The sequence below is a fragment of the Pelophylax lessonae genome, assembly GCF_965119305.1.
Source record: "Pelophylax lessonae genome assembly, chromosome: 10".
Taxonomy (NCBI): Eukaryota; Metazoa; Chordata; class Amphibia; order Anura; family Ranidae; genus Pelophylax; species Pelophylax lessonae.
Genome location: NC_138777.1, coordinates 81,245,483 through 81,266,263, shown reverse-complemented (window position 1 = coordinate 81,266,263; position 20,781 = coordinate 81,245,483).

The window sequence follows — 20,781 nt, the reverse complement described above, 5'->3', positions numbered from 1 at the left end:
TCACAGGATAAAGAAGTAAGTGTCGGCCATTCCAGGCCCCAAAAATTAGCCCACATGTGTTTACCTGACAGCTAAGAACGTAGTATTCTGTGGCTGAAGGTACATTAGGCATTCACAGGATACAGAAGTAAGTGTCGGCCAGTATTGGCCCCAAAAAATAGCCCACATGGGTTTACCTGACAGCTAAGAATGTAGTATTCTGTGGCTGAAGGTACATTAGGCATTCACAGGATACAGAAGTAAGTGTCGGCCTGTATAGGCCCCAAAAATTAGCCCACATGGGTTTACCTGACAGCTAAGAACGTTGCATTCTGTGGCTGAAGGTATGTTAGGCATTCACAGGATACAGAAGTAAGTGTCGGCCAGTATTGGACCCAAAAATTAGCTCACATGGGTTTAACTGACAGCAAAGAATGTAGTGTATTTGATGGCTAGAGGTACATTAGGCATTCACAGGATACAGAAGTAAGTGTCGGCCTGTATAGGCCCCAAAAATTAGCCCACATGGGTTTAACTGACAGCAAAGAACGTAGTATTTGATGGCTAGAGGTACATTAGGCATTTACACAGTATACAGAAGTAAGTGTCGGCCTGTATAGGCTCCAAAAATTAGCTCATATGGGTTTAACTGACAGCAAAGAATGTAGTGTATTTGATGGCTAGAGGTACATTAGGCATTCACAGGATACAGAAGTAAGTGTCGGCCTGTATAGGCCCCAAAAATTAGCCCACATGGGTTTAACTGACAGCAAAGAACGTAGTATTTGATGGCTAGAGGTACATTAGGCATTTACACAGTATACAGAAGTAAGTGTCGGCCTGTATAGGCTCCAAAAATTAGCTCATATGGGTTTAACTGACAGCAAAGAATGTAGTGTATTTGATGGCTAGAGGTACATTAGGCATTCACAGGATACAGAAGTAAGTGTCGGCCTGTATAGGCTCCAAAAATTAGCTCACATGGGTTTAACTGACAGCAAAGAATGTAGTGTATTTGATGGCTAGAGGTACATTAGGCATTCACAGGATACAGAAGTAGGTGTCGGCCTGTATAGGCCCCAACAATTAGCCCACATGGGTTTCGTTTTCAATCTTATTTTATTAGAAAATACAAGTAAACACAAGAAAAAAGGGAAGACAAAAATTCTCACCAGAACCATCTTACTTAATACCACGTAACATGATACCAAGTATTTCATGTTAATGTTAGAAATATAGATATCAAACATTTAATATCTATCAAACATTATAGCTACACAGAGTACTTTATCTTACAAAACCTAAATATATTGTAGTAAGACCAACTCATATCATAATTAGAGTTGAGCGGACAGCTGGATGTCCGTGTTCGGTGGGTCAGGCCGAACTTGAAAAAAAAGTCTGGGTCCGTGACTCGGACTTTTTCCAAACTTGACCCGGACACTGAACCCCATTGAAGTCAATGGGGACCCGAACTTTCAGGCACTAAAATGGCTCTAAAAAACCAATGGAAAGGGCTAGAGTGCTGCAAATGGCAGCAAAAGGTAGTTAAGAGCATGGCAAGTGCTCTGCAAACAAATGTGGATAGGGAAAAAAACAGAAAAATAAAACAATTTTCTTCATCTGTGAAGGACGGGGCCCATATGGAGTAGGAGGGAGGTTGAGGTGGTGGTGGATGTGGCGGTGTAGGTGGAGGGGGCGGTGGAGGGGGACGAGGTAGCCAACACTGCTTTTTTTTAGTCATTTTAAATTAGGGTACACCCCAAAAGAGTGAGAAAGATCAAAAATATAACAATGACTGGGTAAGGCCTGTATCCATCTCTATTCTGCACAAGGTACGGACAAGTCCTGTGGGACCCATGCCTGGTTCATTTTAATGAATGTGAGCTTGTCCACATTGTCTCTGGACAGGCGGCTGCGCTTATCTGTGATAACGCCCCCAGCCGTGCTAAATACACGTTCAGATAATACACTGGCTGCAGGCCACGCCAGCACCTCCAAGCGTAAAGGGCAAGCTCAGGCCATGTGCCAAATTTGGAGACCCAGAAGTTGAAGGGGGCAGACCCGTCATTCACTACATGTAGGCGTGTGCACACATACTGCTCCACCATGTTGGTGAAATGCTGCCTCCTGCTAAGACGTTCCATATGAGCTGCTGGTGCTGCTGTTTGTTGTGGCATGCTGACAAAGCTTTTCCACATTTCGGCCATGCTAACCCTGCCTTCTGAGGTGCTGGCGGTGCCCTGGTTGCATTGGCGACCTCTTCCTCCTCCTCCTCCTCTGCCTTGGCCTTGTGCTTCCACTGTGGCCCCGCTGTCAGGTGGGAATGCCAGCAGCATCGCGTCTACCAGCGTGCGCTTGTACTCGCGCATCTTGCGATCACGCTCCAGTGAGTGAATTAAGGACGGTACGTTGTCCTTGTAATGGGGATCCAGCAGCGTGGCCACCCAGTAATCAGCACAAGTTAGAATGTGGGCAACTCGGCGGTTGTTGTGGAGACACTGAAGCATGTAATCGCTCATGTGTGCCAGGCTGCCCAGAGGCAACGAAAGGCTGTCCTCTGTGGAAGGTGTATCGTCTGTGTCCTCTGTATCCCCCCAGCCACACACCAGTGATGGCCATGAGCTGGCCTGGGTGCCACCCTGCTGTGAACATGATTCCATCTCCTCCTCCATCTCCTCCTCCTCATCCTCCTCATCCTCCAGAACTGTGCCCCTGCTGGACAATTGTGTACCTGGCATTTGTGGGTGCAGGAACCCACCCTCGGAGCCACTTGTGAATGACTGCCCTGAAAGCCTTGGAAATGATCCCTCTTCCTCCTCCTCCTCCTGTGCCACATCCTCTTCCATCATCGCCCAAATAGTTTTTTCAAGGAGGCATAGAAGTGGGATAGTTAAGCTGACAATGGCGTCATCGGCACTGGCCATGTTGGTGGAGTACTCAAAACAGCGCAACAAGGCACACAGGTCTCGCATGGAGGCCCAGTTATTGGTGGTGAAGTGGTGCTGTTCCGCAGAGCAACTCACGCGTGCGTGCTGCAGCTGAAACTCCACTATTGCCTGCTGCTGCTCGCACAGTCTTTCCAGCATGTGCAAGGTGGAGTTCCACCTTGTGGGCACGTCACATATGAGGCGGTGAGCGGGAAGGCAGAAGTTACGCTGCAGCGCTGACAGGCGAGCAGCAGCAGGGTGAGAATGCCGAAAGTGCGCACAGACGGCCCGCACTTTCTACAGCAGCTAAGACATATCGGGGTAATTTTTAAGGAACCTCTGCACCACCAAATTCAGCACATGCGCCAGGCAAGGGATGTGCGTCAAACCGGCTAGGCCCAGAGCTGCTATGAGATTTCGCCCGTTATCGCACACCACCAGGCCGTGCTTGAGGCTCGCTGGCAGCAACCACTCATTTGTCTGCTGTTCCATGCTCCTCCACAACTTGGTTGTGCAGGGAAGGGATGGCTTGCCTGGAAAAGTAGTGGCGGCCGGGCACGACGTACTGTGGGACAGCCACCGACATAAGGCTTTTAAAACTGTGCGTCTCCACCAGACGGAATGACAGCATTTCAAAGGCCAAGAATTTTGAAATGCTGGCATTCACGGCCTGGGATCGCGGGTGGGTAGGGGGGTACTTCCTCTTCCTCTGAAGTGTTTGGGAGATGGAAAGCTGAACGCTTCCACAGGACATTGTGGAGATGGTTGGTGACCCAGGTGGTGGTGTTGCTGACAGATCCTCTGTTTGCGGGGTGGCAGGTGCCAGTATCACTACAGAGGTGGATGAAGAGGCCGAGACTGCAGCAGAAGAGGAAGCAGGAGGAGCCAGAGACCTTTCTTGGTTTTGAAGGTGTCTACTCCACTGCAGCTCGTGCTTTGCACTTAGATGCCTGATCATACAGGTTGTGCTCAGGTTGAGAAGGTTTATGCCTCGCTTCAGGCTCTGATTGCACAGCGTGCAAACCACTCGTGTCCTGTCATCAGCACATTGTCTGAAGAACTTCCACGCTAGAGAACTCCTTTGACCTGGCTTTGGTGCGCTCGGTCCCTTGCTGCGTTGGGCAGTAGCAGGCGTAGTGTCTAGGGCACAGCCGCTCCACTTCTGCACCCTGCTCCCTCTTCTGCTGTGATGGTGGCCCTGTGCGACCACCGCCTCTTCCTCCAAACTACTCAGGTCACCTGCATGACCTTCATTCCATGTGGGGTCGAGGACCTCATCGTCCTCCACATCATCTTCCACCCAGTCTTCACCCCTGTCCTCCTTGTCGGTCTCCACAATTCTGAGTGCCGCAGCAGTTGGCACCTGCGTTTCGTCATCATCGGAGACGTGCTGCGATGGTCCTTCCATGTACTCATCTTGAGAAATAAGTGGTTAGGCATCGCTGCACTCCATCTCTTCCACTTCTGGGGCAGGGCTAGGTGGATGGCCCTGGGAAACCCTGCTGACAGAGTCATCAAAAAGAAGAAGAGACTGCTGCATGACTTGGGGCTCAGACTGCTTGCCTGATTTGCAAGGGGGTGAGGTGAAAGACGGTAGGACATTGGCTGCAGGTGCCAACTCTGACCTTTCTGCAGTAGACTGAGTGGGAGACAATGTGAAGGAACTGGAGTTACTGTCAGCAATCCAATCTACTATCGCCTGTACTTGTTCTTGCCTCAACACTTGTAGAGGCGCATGATGCCCTACCAAATACTGCTGCAGGTTCTGTCGCCTACTCACACTTGAGGAAGGTGTTTCACTTGTGGATGTAGCTGGCACAGATCGACCACGTCCTCTCCTTGCAACAGGAGCTCTACCAGCAGCACCACGACCCAGGCCATGGCCCCTATTTGACGTTCTCCTCATATTTCTGTAATTTATGATCTTGCCCTAGAAAGGTGTTTATTGAATAGCGGAACAAAACAACAACAGTATCCCATGGGTGTATCTCACAGTCAAATATGCAAACTATGCCGCAATTTAATTTTTTTTACCCCAAAAGGGTGTTTATTAAATAGGGGAATAGAAAAACAGTATACAAATACAACGGGTGTATCTCACAGTCAAATATGCAAAGTATGCCACAATTTAATTTTTTTCACCCCAAAAGGGTGTATATTGAATAGCGGAATAGAAAAAAAGTATATAAAACGGTGTATCTTACATGTACAAACACAGACTAGGCCCCGATTACAATTTTTTGTACCCTAAAGGGAGGATGAGGATGAGGAAGAGGAGTAGGAGGAGTTCGGAACAGAAGGCAAACTGAAGCGCCCTGCAATCCTCGGCGGTGGAAGGAGATGCGCCAAACAAATTTAAAAGGTGTATCTCACACGTACCGATACAGACTATGCCGCAATTTAATTTTTTTCACCCCAAAAGGGTGTATATTGAATTGCGGAATAAAAAAAAGTATATAAAATTGTGTATCTCACACGTACAAACACAGACTAGGCCCCGATTACAATTTTTTGTACCCTAAAGGGAGGATGAAGAAGAGGAGTAGGAGGAGTTCGGAACAGGAGGCAAACTGAAGCGCCTTGCAATCCTCGGCGGTGGAAGGAGATGCGCCAAACAAATTTAAAAGGTGTATCTCACAAAAAAATGCCCAAAAAAAAACGCCTGCAATAACACACCTGGGCGTTTTTTTTTTTGGCGCAGGCGTTTTTCTGGGCATTTTTTGGGGGTTTTTGGAGGCAGGCAAAACATCTGAACTTCTGTATAGGGGTATATATACACACACACTTATATGTATTTATATACATACACACATATAGGTGTGATAGGAGCGGAGCCATATGCCTGTTAATTATTTCATTAGCGCAAGCATAGTGTTCTGCTACTTTCACACCTATATATGTGTATGTGTATATATATACATACATGTGTGTGTATATATACCCCTATACAGAAGTTCAGATGTCATGCCCGACTCCAAACATGTCCTCAAAAAAGCCCTATAAACCCCTGCAGCAAAAAGCAGGCTGACAGGCGAGAAGCCATATCGCTGTTCTATAAGTCACCTAAGAGAAACGATCTTTTCTCTATAGCGGTCACCCTGAAATGGAAGGGTTTGGTCACCCTACCATAGCAGTCAGTGTCAGTTCACCCTACACTACACTAAGGTCACCCTGGCACTTAACACTTTTCCTACAGAAACTAGATTTTTAAATCAAACTGAAGTGGAAAATAGCACCCTAACTACACTAGATATCCCTTTCCTCACACTAATAATTGCTAAATTACACTTTTGAAACAGAAGTAACAGAACTGCTTCCACTCTCTTCCACGTCCCTGTATTACAATGCTAGGAATTTGGCGGGGCTATCTTATATACTGGGGGGCGTATTCACTAATGATTGGCCTCTGGACCCCCTAGTCACTCCAATCACATTCCTAGCATTCTCCTGACCCCTCATTTGGCTTTTACTGGTGGTTCTGGTCCAATCACGGGCTTTTAAAGCCCAGTTACTGTCCCATTGCATTTTGGTTGGTTCTGGTTGCCGAATTCCGAACCTTTTCAGCAAAAAGTTCGGAATTCGGCCGAATTTCGAACACCCAATGTTTGGGTCGAACCGATGGTCAACCCGAACCGTTCTATCATCCCTACTACTGTTCAGGTTTGTTCACACTGTTCTTCTCTTCTTGATATGTTATAACCAGTACTTACAAGTGCACACTCAATGAAAAAAGAAAACATCAGTACAACGCATACTACATTTTCCTGTCAATGGTACTCATGGTTATGTCATTAAATGCCAAAGGGCTTAATAGCCTATACAAACACAGACCACTCTGGAAAGATGCAATTGCTCAGTAGTGATGGATGAACATCGGCCAGGGTGGTTTGCGAACGTTAGCCACAAACTTTCTCAAATGTCCACGACCTGCAAGTTCGCGGCGGGCCTCATTGACTTTAATGGGAGGCGAACTGTAAAAAACTTTAGGTCATATTTGCAGCCACAAAGACTTATTAGCTGTGCACAAATAGTCCCACCACATGGACAATGTCATAACAGAGGTATTGCAATTGGAAAAGTTGCCCTAAAATTTTTATTTATTTTTTTTACAGCAAAAAACATTTTTTTTTTTCTTAAATCAGCCAGAACTGACAGCAGCAGGTAAATACATGTCAAATACATATAGGATCCATTCACACATCTGTAAAATTGGTCCGCATCCATTCCACAATTTGGCGGAATGGTTACAGACCCATTGATTTTCAATTCCAGTCTGAAAAATTAGGCATTCACAGGATAAAGAAGTAAGTGTCGGCCATTCCAGGCCCCAAAAATTAGCCCACATGGGTTTACCTGACAGCTAAGAACATTGTATTCTGTGGCTGGAGGTACATTAGGCATTCACAGGATAAATAAGTAAGTGTCGGCCATGAAAGGCCCCAAAAATTAGCCCACATGGGTTTACCTGACAGCTAAGAACGTTTTATTCTGTGGCTGAAGGTACATTAGGCATTGACAGGATACAGAAGTAAGTGTCGGCCATAAAAGGTCCCAAAAATTAGGCATTCAATGGACATGAAATGCCTTTTATGCCGCTGTATTTGCCGAAGACAAGGACCATGAAATTTTTGTGCGTGGATGGCGGTCTGGCGGATATTTGTGGCCTGTCATGAGGAATTTAAATGAAGCATGGTCTACTTGTCATATGTGTTGAATTCCTCAGAGATCCATGCCTCATTCATTTTTATAAATGTGAGGTAGTCTACACTGTCATGAGCTAGGCGAGTGCCCTTATCGGTCACAATCCCCACTGCTGCGCTGAACGTCCTTTCGGACAGGACACTGGACAGGGGGGCAAGCCAACAGTTCCGTTGCAAATTGTGCAAGCTCTGGCCAGAGGTCAAGCCTGCCCACCCAGTAGTCCAGGGGTTCATCACTCCTCAGAGCATCCACATCGGCCGTTAACCCGATGTAGTCGGACACCTGTCGGTCTAGGCGTTCCCTGATGCTGGATCCGGAGTACAGCTGTCAATGGGTCGGCTGAAAGAAGGATCTCATATCTGAAGTGACCAACACATCTTCAAACCGCCCTCCTCTTGCAGGCGCTGTTGGATTGCTACTCGCAACCGTCTCTCTGTGACTGGAAATTCCTCTGCCAGTGCATGCAAAAGCAGAATTCAGCATTTCTCGCAGCAAGGCCTGGAAGTGCTGCATTCTGACCGCCCTCTGTAATGGTGGTAACATGTCCGCCATTTTTTGTTTGTACCGGGGGTCTAAGTACTTGCCACGCAGTACTGGTCCATGCCCTTTATGCTTTTTATATGGGGGTCCCCCTTAAAACACTGGAGCATGAAGGCCCCCATTCGCACTAAACTGGACGTGGTGTAGTGGCCTGGCTCCAGCTCGTCACCTAGGATAATCTTGTCCTAGTTCTCCTCCTCCCATCCACGGACAACACCAGGGATCCCAGACAGGTTTAAAGCATGCTCTTCTTGCTCCTCCTCATCTGCCCCGACACCATTCTTCTCTGACTCCTCTTCAGACTCCTGTTGTTATCTTGCCTCAGATGGAGTAGCAACCCCTGGGAATTCATCCAACATTGCGACTTCCTCATCTTCCTGCACCTGCTCCACGATAGCTTGATCAATGACACGACGCATTGCACGCTCTAGAAAGAAGGCGTAAGGTACCATGTCACTGATGGTGCCCTGGCCGTGACTGACCAGTTTGTTGATTTCATCAAATGGCCGCAGAAGTCTGCATGCGTCGCGCATGAGCAGCAACTGGCGAGGTGTAAAAAACCCAAGCTCCCCAGAACCTGTCCTGCCGCAGAGTTCAGTGCAGGTAGTTCTTAACTGCACGTTTCTGCTGGAGTAGCCTATCAAGCATATGCAACATTGAGTTCCATCACGTCGGGCAGTCACAAATAAGACGCCTGACGGGCAGGTTGTGTCGCCGCTGAATGTCAGAAAGGCAAGCCATGGCTGTGTAAGATCTTCTGAAATGGCCCGAGATTTTCCTGGCCTGCCACAAGACGTCCTGGACCCAAGGGTATTTGGCAATGAATCGCTGCACCACCAAGTTCAGGACGTGTGCCATGCATGGCACGTGCTATTTTGCCCTTTTTCAGCAGATTGACACCGTTGTCGCACACCACTTTACCAACTGTCAAATTGAGCGGTGTCAGCCACTGATCTGCCTGTGAACGCAAAGCTGAAAGGAGTGCAGGACCATTGTGGCTCTTGACTTCCAGGCACAACAGATGCAGCACAGCGTGGCAACATCTCACCTGGCATGTGGAATAGGTTCTGGGGATCTTGGGCGGCACAGCTGAAGAGACGGTAGCAGCGGAAAAGGAGGAGTCAGCCGAGGAGGAAAGGGAGGATGGAGTCGGAGGAGGAGAAGAAGAGGCAGGCCTGCATGCAATCCGTGGTGGTAAAACCAAATCTACACGGGTGCCACGTTTTACATGCTTGACGGCCGTCAGAAGGTTCACCCAGTGGGCAGTAAAAGTGATATACCTTCCCTGGCCGTGTTTGCTAGACCATGTGTCTGTGGTCAGATGTATCTTGGCACCGACACTGTGTGCCAGAGATACATTTACTTGCCGCTGAACATGGCCATACAGCTCTGGAATGCCCTTTTGCGAGAAATATTTCCTGTCTGGGACTTTCCATTGTGGTGTTCCAATGGCCACAAATTTCCGAAAGGCCTCCGAGTCCACCAGTTGATATGGCAGTAGTTGGAGGGCTATCAGTTCTGACAAGCCAGCAGTTAAACGTTGGGCAAGAGGGTTATCCGGCGTCATCATTTTTTTTTTACGCGCCAACATTTTGGCCACGGAAGCCTGCTTTTTCCAGAACAACGTGATGACAGCATGATGGAAGGTGGAGTGGAGGAGAATTGTGAGGAGAGAGGAGAAGGAGAAGAGGCTGGACGGTGAGAGCCTGGAGTGTGGCTTTGTGGGTTCTGACAGTGTTGCTCCTACTGGGCTTGGTGATGGGACTTCAGGTGCCTTCTTAAGGCGGTCATCCCTAGGTGAGTGTTGGGCTCACCACGACTTATGCGTTGACTGCAAAGGCTGCAGGTGGCAACACTGTTGTCAGCAGCGGACACATTAAAAAAAGCCCACACTGTGGAGCCATGTGCCAGCATCCTGGGAGCGCCAGATGTGACCGTACATGGTTGATGGCTCGCTCCTGATACATTTGCGGTCTGCTTTGTCCCTCCTGTGCAATGCAAGTTCCGCCTGCTTCTTCTTCCTATCTGCTGGTCCGTCTCTCCCTCTGAACTCCCCTCCTCTTCCTCTCTTGTGGGCACCCATGTGACATCCATAGACACGTCATCATCCACGTCACCTTCCCCACCACTAACATTTGAGATCTTGGAGTAGACAGCAACAGCTGGGACCAACCTCCTTGGGCTGATCTGGGTACTGTCGTCAGACTGCTGAGTGGCGGCTGTTGTTACCTCCTCTTCCTGATCCGATGCCAACAATGGCTGCGCATCGCAAATGTCTTGCGATGGATCAGAAAATAATTCCAGTGACTCAATCGGAGGGTATATGGTGGTGGTGTCTTTGGTGGTGCACACAGCAGAGAGTGAGCAGAGAGTGTCTTTTGGTGGTGCACACAGCAGAGAGTGCACAAAGAGAGGATGAGCAGAAGAGGAAGGCTGAGCGAGCCACTCAACCAAGTCTGGTGTGTCCTTTGACGTAATCAAACGCACGTTCTGAAACTTCACACTTTGGCTCCGGCCTACTGCTCCTGCCCTACCCCTACCACCCCTGCGTAAGGGCCTGCCTATTCCTCTGCCTGTCATTTTTTAAATTACACTGTGACAAAACTCTCTGGAGAAGCGCAGTATATGTGGAACAAGGTATGTAACCTGTGGTATTGGGGGGGCCACAGGTTTATCACACTAGTTCTACAAATAATTGGCCAGTAACTGTTGTCACTGTGTGTAGCACAGTTAACGCAGCAAAAGAGGCCACATTTTTGCAGGACTTAAAGTGGAGTTCTACCCTAAAATTATACTTACCTCCATCTTCTCGCTCCGGGTCACCTGAAAAACAAATGGATAATCGCAATTTTTTTTTTTTTTACTTACCTCGTTTAGAAGAAAATATACTTACCTTACTTCCTCTTCCTCCCCTCGGTGGCCACCGTGATTCGTCACTTCCTGGCTTTGCAATGATTCCTGGGAGCTGAACGTCATTGCTCCCAGGAATCAATTCGCCTGCACCGTCCCCGACGTCAGTTCCGGTGCGGGCGCTGTCATACCTTGCTAAACAGCTTCTGGGCATGCCCAGAAGCTGTGCAGGGGTGATGCTGCCGCACAGGAAGTGACGGCGGGGCCCGTGCAGTGCATCGTGGGACCGAAGAAAACGGAAGAGGACACAGAAGAGGATCGCGCTGGCTTCAAGCTGCCCACACCTGAGATGGCAGCGCTGGAGAATACATTTTCAAGGTAAGTATTTCTTCTTTCAGGTAAGTGTAACCCAAGACAGATCAGAGGCTAGCCATTGTGGAATGCACTAGCCCTGGCTGTCCCGGGGGTATTTTTATTAAAAAAAACGTTCACTGGGTGGAACTCCACTTTAAATACACTCTTAGAAAATTATACTGTTAAATACACTTATAAAAGTACACTCAGATAACACCCAACTTCAATAAGTGGTTTTGGGGGGTCACTGGTAGTTTGTGGTAGTTTTTCTTCTTTTAACCACTTTACCTCCGCTCACTTTGCTGCTACTGCAGCAAAGTGGCTCGTTCCCGTCCAGCGACGTAGACCTACGTCGCTGGACTCCGCCCCTTGTGGGCGGCGCGCGCGTGCCACCGGAGGCTCGCTCCCGCTGTTTTCAGTCACAGCGGGAGTCGGGCCAGGGGAGGAGCGGCGGCGATCGCCGCTGCTCTTACCCGATCGTCGGGGATCGAGTCTGGAGATCCGCCCGCTGTGTGTAAACACAGCGGGCGGATCTCTGAAGTGACAGGCAGGGTCAGATTGCAGGGTTCAGCATAGCTGAACCCTGGATCTGTCCTTGTGTCACTCAGTCACCTCCCCCCCCCCACATGTCAGTAAGCACCAGGCATACATTAACCCCTCCCTCTCCAATAAAATTAACCCCTTCCCTGCCAGTGTCATTTTTACAGTAACAGTGCATATATATAGCACTGATTACTGCAGTAATGTCACTGGTACCCCCAAAAGTGTCAAAAATGTCAGTCAAGGGTCCGATCTGTCCGCCGCAATGTCGCAGTCCCGCAAAAAAAATCCCAGATCGCCGCCATTACGCGTTAAAAAAAAAACACCAAAAATGACAGAAATCTTTCCCTTTATTAGTAAACGCAATAACTTTTGCGCAAACCAATCAAAATGCGCTTATTGTGATTTTTTTTACCAAACATAGGTAGCAGAAAACAAATTGGCCAAAAATTAAAAAAAAATTAGATTTTTACATTTTTTGGGGGGGGGGGGGGAATTTCATATAAAAAAATGTGAAAAATATTGTTATTTTTTCAAAATAAACGCTCTTTTTTTGTTTATAGCGCAAAAAGTAAAAATCGCACAGGTGATCAAATACCACCAAAAGAAAGCTCTGTTTGTGGGGAAAAAAGGACGTACATTTCGTTTGGGTACATCGTCGCACGACCGCGCAATTGTCAGTTAAATTCGCACAGCGCCGAATCGCAAAAAGTGGTCTGGACGTAAGACAGCAAAATCCTCCGGTGGTAAAGTGGTTAAATATGCTCTCCTCCTTTACCGAGTTGATTCCCTTTATGTATTTAAAAGTTTCTATCATATCCCCTCTGTCTCTTCTTTCTTCCAAGCTATACATGTTAAGGTCCTTTAACCTTTCCTGGTAAGTTTTTTCCTGCAATCCATGTACTAGTTTAGTAGCTCTTCTCTGAACTCTCTCTAGAGTATCTATATCCTTCTGGAGATATGGCCTCCAGTATTGCGCACAATACTCCAAGTGAGGTCTCACCAGTGTTCTGTACAGTGGCATAAGCACTTCTCTCTTTCTACTGCTTATACCTCTCTCTATACATCCAAGCATTCTGCTGGCATTTCGTGCTGCTCTATTACATTGTCTTCCCACCTTTAAGTCTTCTGAAATAATTACTCCTAAATCCCTTTCCTCAGATACTGAGGTCAGGACTGTGTCAAATATTCTATATTCTGCCCTTGGGTTTTTACGCCCCAGGTGCATTATCTTGCACTTATCCACATTAAATTTCAGTTGCCAGAGTTCTGATCATTCTTCTAGTTTTCCTAAATCCTTTTCCATTTGGAAAACCAGTTGTACAAAATTGGCCAGTGAGTGTGGCACTGTGTGTAGCAGAGTAAACGCAGCAAACGAGGCAATATTGTTGCAGGACACAAATACACTTATAAAAGTATACTCAGATAACACCCCACTTCATTATGTGGTATTGGGGGGCCACTGATCTATCACACCAGTTGTACAAAAAATTGGCCAGTGAGTTTGGCACTGTGTGTAGCAGAGTAAACCTAGCAAAAGAGGCAATATTGTTGCAGGACACAAATACACTTATAAAAGTATACTCAGATAACACCCCACTTCAATATGTGGTATTGGGGGGCCACTGGTTTATCACACCAGTTATAATACTTTAAAAGTGCTTTTGTCACTGTGTGTAGTATTGCTGCAGAAACGCTCAACACACCAGTCACAATGCTGCACAGTGCACAATACAAATCTACTATAATATGCTTTCTATATTACAAAGTATATTATAAGTGGATTACACCCCTATATAGTGCACTGCACACCTATAACAAATACCAGATAATACCTATAACAAATACCAAATAAAATGACTTTTGTGGACCTTAACAGAGCGATTTGTGTCACTGATGATCTGTCCCTGGTGCACACAGCAGACCTCTCCCTACACTGACAAAAGAGACCGTACATCTATAGCAAATACCAGTCCTTAAAATGACTTTTGTGGACCTTAACAGAGCAATTTGTGTCACTGACGAATCTGTCCCTGGTGCACACAGCAGACCTCTCCCTACACTGACAAAAGAGACTGTAGACCTATACCAAATACCAGCCCTTAAAAGAACTTTTGTGGATCTTAACAGAGCGATTTGTGTCACTGACTATCTGTCCCTGGTGCACACAGCAGATCTCTCCCTACAGTGACAAAAAGCAGAATGTGAAATGACCGCCAGCTCAGGTCTATTTATAGGGTAGGGGGTATGTCCATGTGCAGCAATTTTTCAATTGGATGTCCCATTCCACCTGATGGCTGTGTCATGGGTCAAAGTTCTCCCCAATGTAAAATAATATGGCCACCGCGAACAACGCCATGTGTTCACAAAATCGACAGGCTGCGAACAAGCAAAGTTCCCCACAAATCGACCGCCGGGCAAACCGCAATGCCATCCCTATTGCTCAGTATTCCGATATTTTATGTGTGCAAGAAACACACTTCTTTGCTATCAGCCCACGTTGCACAAGAAAAATCTTTCCCCATATATTCCAAGCCAACCACCATAAGAAGAAAGATGGGGTCATGATACCAATAAAAGATACCATTTAATTTAAATTCCTCGATTCAACAGTGGATGAAGGGGGCAGATATATCATTCTAGTTGCTGAATTGAATAACGTTATCTACACTCTAATGGCTCTGTACTCCCCGAACACTCACCAACGACGCTTTATTAGGAAAGCAGTGGAGAAAACAAGGAAAATCCAAGGATATCTATTGGTCTGTGGAGACGTTAATGCCCCTTTGGACCCTACAATGGACACAACAACAAAGTCCCCCATTTGGAAAATAGGCCTTAAACACTTTTTCTTCCAAGAGGATCTGCACGACCTCAGGAGATGTTTGAACCCCTTGGACTAGGACTACATGTTCCTCTTTTACTCCCACAACACTTATTCCAGAATACACTTTTTTTGACAGACACTTACTGCAAAAGGTAACTATGGCCCATTTCCACAATATCTCATGGTCTGACCACACGCCAATTTCACTAGATATTGCGGATGGCCAACTCGGGGTTAATACATCTCTATGGAGGAATAATATATATATGTTTTGGCCAACCCTACCTATGTTAATGAACTGTTGAAGCATCTAGAGGAATTTTTTTTCTTTTAACCACTTCAGCCCCGGAAGGTTTTACCCCCTTCCTAACCAGGCCCTATTTTGCGATTAGGCACTGCGTTGCTTTAACAGACAATTGCGCGGTCGTGCAGCGCTGTACCCAAATTAAATTTACGTATTTTTTTCCCACAAATAGAGCTGTCTTTTGGTGGTATTTGATCACCTGTGTGATTTTTATTTTTTGCGCTATAAACAAAAAAAGAGCGACAATTGTGAAAAAAAAACAATATTTTTCATTCTGCTATAGGACATTCCCAAAAAAAAAATTTAAAAATCAAAATTTTTTAACATTTTAGGCCAAATTGTTTTCTGCTACATATTTTTGGTAAAAAAAAAATTGCAATAAGTGTATTTTGATTGGTTTGCGCAAAAGTTACTGTGTCTACTAACTACGGGAAAGATTTATGTCATTTTTATTGTGTTTTTTTTACTAGTAATGGCGGTGATCTGTGATTTTTAGCGGGACTGCGACATTGTGGCGGACAGATCGGAACCCTAACTGACATTTTTGACACTTTTGGGGGTACCAGTGACATTACTACAGTAATCAGTGCTAAAAATATGCACTGTTACTGTAATAATGCCATTGTCAGGGAAGGGGTTAACCCGGTGGGTGATCAAAGGGGTTAAATGTATGCCTAATATGCTTACTGACTGTGTGTGTGTGTGTATGTGTGGGGGGGGGGGGGGGGTTCTTTGACAGGCACAGACAGATCACAGTTTCAGCTTAGCTGAAACTGCTGATCTGTCCCTACCTGTCTCACAGAAGATCCGCCTGCTTTGTTTGCATAAGCAGGCGGGTCTTCTCTTGGTTTCCCGGACGATCACGGGAGGGTGATCCCCGCCTCTCCTCCCGTGGCTTGCCTCCCACTGTGTCTAAACACATGCACTCCACTCCAGTCACGTAGTACTACGTGACTGGACGCAGCCGAGCCGCCCTGCCGCAGTAATATTATGGTGGGTGGTCGGCAAGTGGTTAATGCTGAAGGATTTGATAATGTCTTTAACTTATGGTGTTCTCATAAAGCCTTTATTAGGGGGGTTCTGATTGAGCTGACCTCCAGGGAGAAAAAAAGAGAACTCAATGTATCTCTTCCTTACTGGCAGAAATAGCTCAGTTGGAGACTGAGACCTAACTCCACTACTCTTAGGACCGGAACAAATGGGCTTTGTTAAGAGTCGGCAGGTCCCAGATGGCACGTGAAGGATGGTTAACTTAATCTATTATGTGGAGACTAGTCAAATGCCTTCTCTGCTTCTAGCACTGGACGCAGAGAAGGCATTTGACAGGGTCTATTGGGAGTACCTATCTGCGGTCCTGCATAAGTTTGGGTTCTCTGGTTTCATCCACTTAGCAATTATGTCACTGTATAAAAACCCATATGCAAGAGTGTTTGTGTCGGGTTCATTGTTCAAGGCCTATAATTTAACTAACAGAACCCGCCAGGGATGTCCTTTGTCCCTGATTATCTTCTCCCTGGCTATCAAACCATTTGCAGAGGCCGTCAGAACTGATCAGCTCATAAAGGGATTGCAGTTTGGAGACTACGAACACAAAATAGGGCTCTTCGCGGATTATATAATTTTATTCCTCTCTGACCCAACTCACTCATTGCCTAGGGTATGAGACCTAATAGATCTCTTTGGACGAGTATCCTACTATAAAATAAATGTGAGCAAATACCATGTTCTCCCTTTGGGTATTTCTCCTGAAATAGTATGTCAATTAAAGCACAAATTTAATTTAATTGGGACTCCTGCACTATTATGTATCTGGAAATACAATCGACCTTCCCTACTAAATTGTTGTACGAAACTAACTTTCCACCTCTGCTTCGCATGATTACGGAAGATTTAAGGTGTATAAGCAGAGCTCATTTGTCTTGGATAGGTAGAGTAGCAGCTTTCAAGATGCAGGTCCTTCCCAAAATCCTATATATATTTAGAACTCTCCCAATACCTCTCCCACTTGCATTCTTCACCAAATGTAACACACTACTCTGAAAATTCCTATGGCAAGGTAAGAAACTGAGGACAGCCTTTACCACTCTTACCAAACACAGGGACTAGGCCTTCCTGACCTGTTAGCTTACCACAGAGCATCCCTACTCGATCAACTAAAATTTTGGATACTATCTCCCAAGGATAAATTGTGGGTTTTCATTGAAAGATGTCTTCTGAAACATAAGGATCTAGGAGCTCAAATGGTAGCATCTCTTATGTCACCTAATTTATGCAAGTTACCCCACCCAACTGTGGCAGCTACACTAGAAGCGTGGCGTACGCTACTGCAGTCAAGGAAATCAGACTTTGATATCTATAAACTAGACATTCATGTACAGGCTTATGAATGGTTGATCCCATTCTTCTCAGTACGTTAGGAGGCATTCATTTTTGGTGCAGAGTTAAGGACAGTTCTCTACCCAAAGATGTATATAGGATTAAACAAATACAGCAAGTCCTCTTATCTAATGGGTGCAAAGACAACAAAATAGTTCCTAAAATGATCTGGACCCATCTCCAGGGTAGGAACAAAGCTAGTATACGAGGGGTATCCTTCTTTTACTCCACTTTAACCAATACCCCAACAGAAGTTAAGGACCCTGATATGCTGAAATGGGAACATGAACTATCAAAAACATTTTCTTTGGCTCAGTGGAGAAAGGCCATTCAAATTTTTTTTATCGTATTTTTATTTGTTTTGTATTGATCATTGGGAGACGTTCCAAAAAATATATCATAAATGGTACAGACTATCTAGGATCTATCTCAATACTTCCAATGCCTGCTGGAGATTTTGCAAATGCATAGGTAGCCTTTACCACATTTTTTGGAATTGTGCAGGCATACAATAATTTCGAAAATCAATAGAAAATCTCATTGGGGAAATCATGGAACAATATGTCCCTCTTTTGCCTGACTTAGCTCTACTTAATTTGGGCATTTTGACCTATCCTAAAGCACACAGAATAGTAGTGATGCATATCCTTTTTGCTGCCAGAATTTCTGTCACTAGCCAATAGAAATCTCCTGTCCCTCCTAAGCTAGAAGAAGTCATAGTACGCTTAAATGTGCAATGCCATTATGAAAAATTGTTGGCCTTTAAAGCTCTAAAGCCCTCTGCCTTTCATGATTCATGGAACTCATGGCTGCTCCAACCAAAAGCCTCTGCTAGTTTATTAATCTAACTGTATCTTAATGATATTAATAGTTGAGTACCCTAAGTATGATATGGAACTCTCATGTCTCCATCTCTGTACCGGTCTCCCTAATTTTCCTTCTCATGGTAGTCTTTATGTTACGCATGTCGGTGGCCTCTCCTTCACCCGGACACAGTTTGCTCCCACAGGAGTGTACAGGTGACATAGGGGTTGGCTTTCCTTCCTTGTTACATCTTGCAATTATATGGATTGTGACTCTTAATACATGATTTAACTTTTACTGTAGAGTTTCCTATACCGTATAATCTTCTTGACACTAAGAGCCGGTTCACACTGAGGCGACACGACTCATTAATACTTCGGGGGCGACTTGTGCATTACCATGCACCACGACTTCGGAGCGACTTGCAGGGACTTCACATAATGGAAGTCTATGCAAGTCACTCCGAGGTCGCCCCAAAGTAGTACAGGACCCTTTTTCTAAGTCGGAGTTGTGTCGCTCCTATTAGAACGGGTCCTGTAGCGGTCAATGGACCGCGAGGGAGCGCGACTTGTCAGGCTGACAAGTCGCCTTACAAGTCGCGCTAGCGTGAACCGACTCTTACAGCAGTTGTATATTGTTTTGTATTGGTATATCTTTTTGTATTGGATACTTTTCAATAAAAACATATAAAAAAAAAAAAAAACTATCCTGTATATTTAAAATGAGGTGATATATAGGCTACCAACATAATTTCTATGACAATAGGCTTCTTTATGCCTAAATGTATATTTGATTATTTTTATTGATTGATATATACTATAGTGTCAAAAGTATTAGGCCGTCTGCCTTTACATGTACCTGAACTTTAATGGCATTCCAATATTGAGTTGGTCCACCCTTTGCAGCCATAACAGCTTCAACTCCTCTGGGGAGGCTGTCCACAAGGTTTAGGTGTGTGTCTTTGGGAATATTTGACCATTTTTCCAGAAGTGCATTTGTGTGGTTAGGCACTGGCTCACAGTCTCTTATTCATCTCAAAGGTGTTCTATTGGGTGGGGGTTAGGACTCTGTGCAGGCAGGCCAGTTAAGTTCCTTCACCCCAAACTCGCTCATCAATGTCTTTATGGACATTGCTTTGTGCACTGGTGTGCAATTACATTGGAACAGGAAGGTACTCTCACGAAACTGCTCCCACAAAGTTGGGAGCATGAAGTTGTACAAAAGGTCTTGGTATGCTGACGCCTTAGGAGTTCCCTTCTCTGGAACTAAGGGGCCAAGCACAACCCCTGAAAAAACAACCCCACACCATAATCCCCCCTTTACCAAATGATTTGGTCCAGTGCACAAAGAAATGTCCATAAAGACATAGATGAGCAAGTTTGGGGTGGAAAAACTTGACTGTCCTGCACAGAGTCCTGACCTCAAACCCAATAGAACACCTTTGGTATGAATTAGAGAAGAGACTGTGAGCCAGGCCTTCTCGTCCAACATCAGTGCGTGCCCGACCTCCCTAATGCGCTTCTGAAAGAATGATCAAACTTTCCCATAGACACACTCCTAAACCTTGTGGACAGCCTTCCCAGAAGAGTTGAAGCTGTTACAGCTGCAAAGGGTGGGCCAACTTAATATTATCCCCAATGGACTAAGACTGGGATGCCATTAAAGTTCATCTGCATGTAAAGGCAGAAAACTCAGTACTTTTGACATATATATAGTGTATGTATGGTTATGATGGGTTATTGGTTTTTAACAATTGTTGTGATCATCGGTCTCTTTTTAAGAATTTTTGTATAAATAAAATCTTTGTAGAATTTTATGAACTGTAATAAATGGTTATTGTTACTATTCGAATGGTGCCCTATAAATCCTGTCCATTATTTTCTCTCTTCATATTAGTCTAGGGATGTAGCACCATGTCATTTTTTAGACATGGATGGAATATACCGTAATTATTTTACCAACATAATTGGTTTAGGAGATGTGCAACAGAAGGCAGTCTGCCTAGGGGGGCAGTATACAGGAAGTATTAATCCAGCCCTAATTTCCTTCTATGAAAATCTAAAAAATAATCTAAATCTATCTATTTCGATAATTGATATTTCCCCGTCCAAAACTACAAGAGTAAATAGTACAAGAGGATAAGTCCCAATCCGTGTAACTTCAAGGATCATAAGGAACAGAGCTCAGCCTAACCTGACTGCACAAAGGTCGAATGATATCAATTATTAGACTTCAGAACAATAGTTGTCTGTCATGCCAGTTGAACTCATTGTTATAATCAGAATAATTATGAAGAGGGCATCCTGTACAGAAAGCTGAACTGTCAGATGAAACATGCTGATAAGAAATATAATACTTCACAAATGTCTCAGCTGTGTTTGCACTGTAAACCTTCCAATGTCCCAATGTCTTTATACACTGAGGTGTAAATAGCAGAGCTGTGTGACCTCTCAATTAGTATTGAACATGTAAAGCAGCTAAATAGCATAAAATCCTTGCAATTACTATAAAACAGATTTCTTTTACATGAGAAACATTATCACTACTATTTATTTATTTTAGTTTATATTTTATTA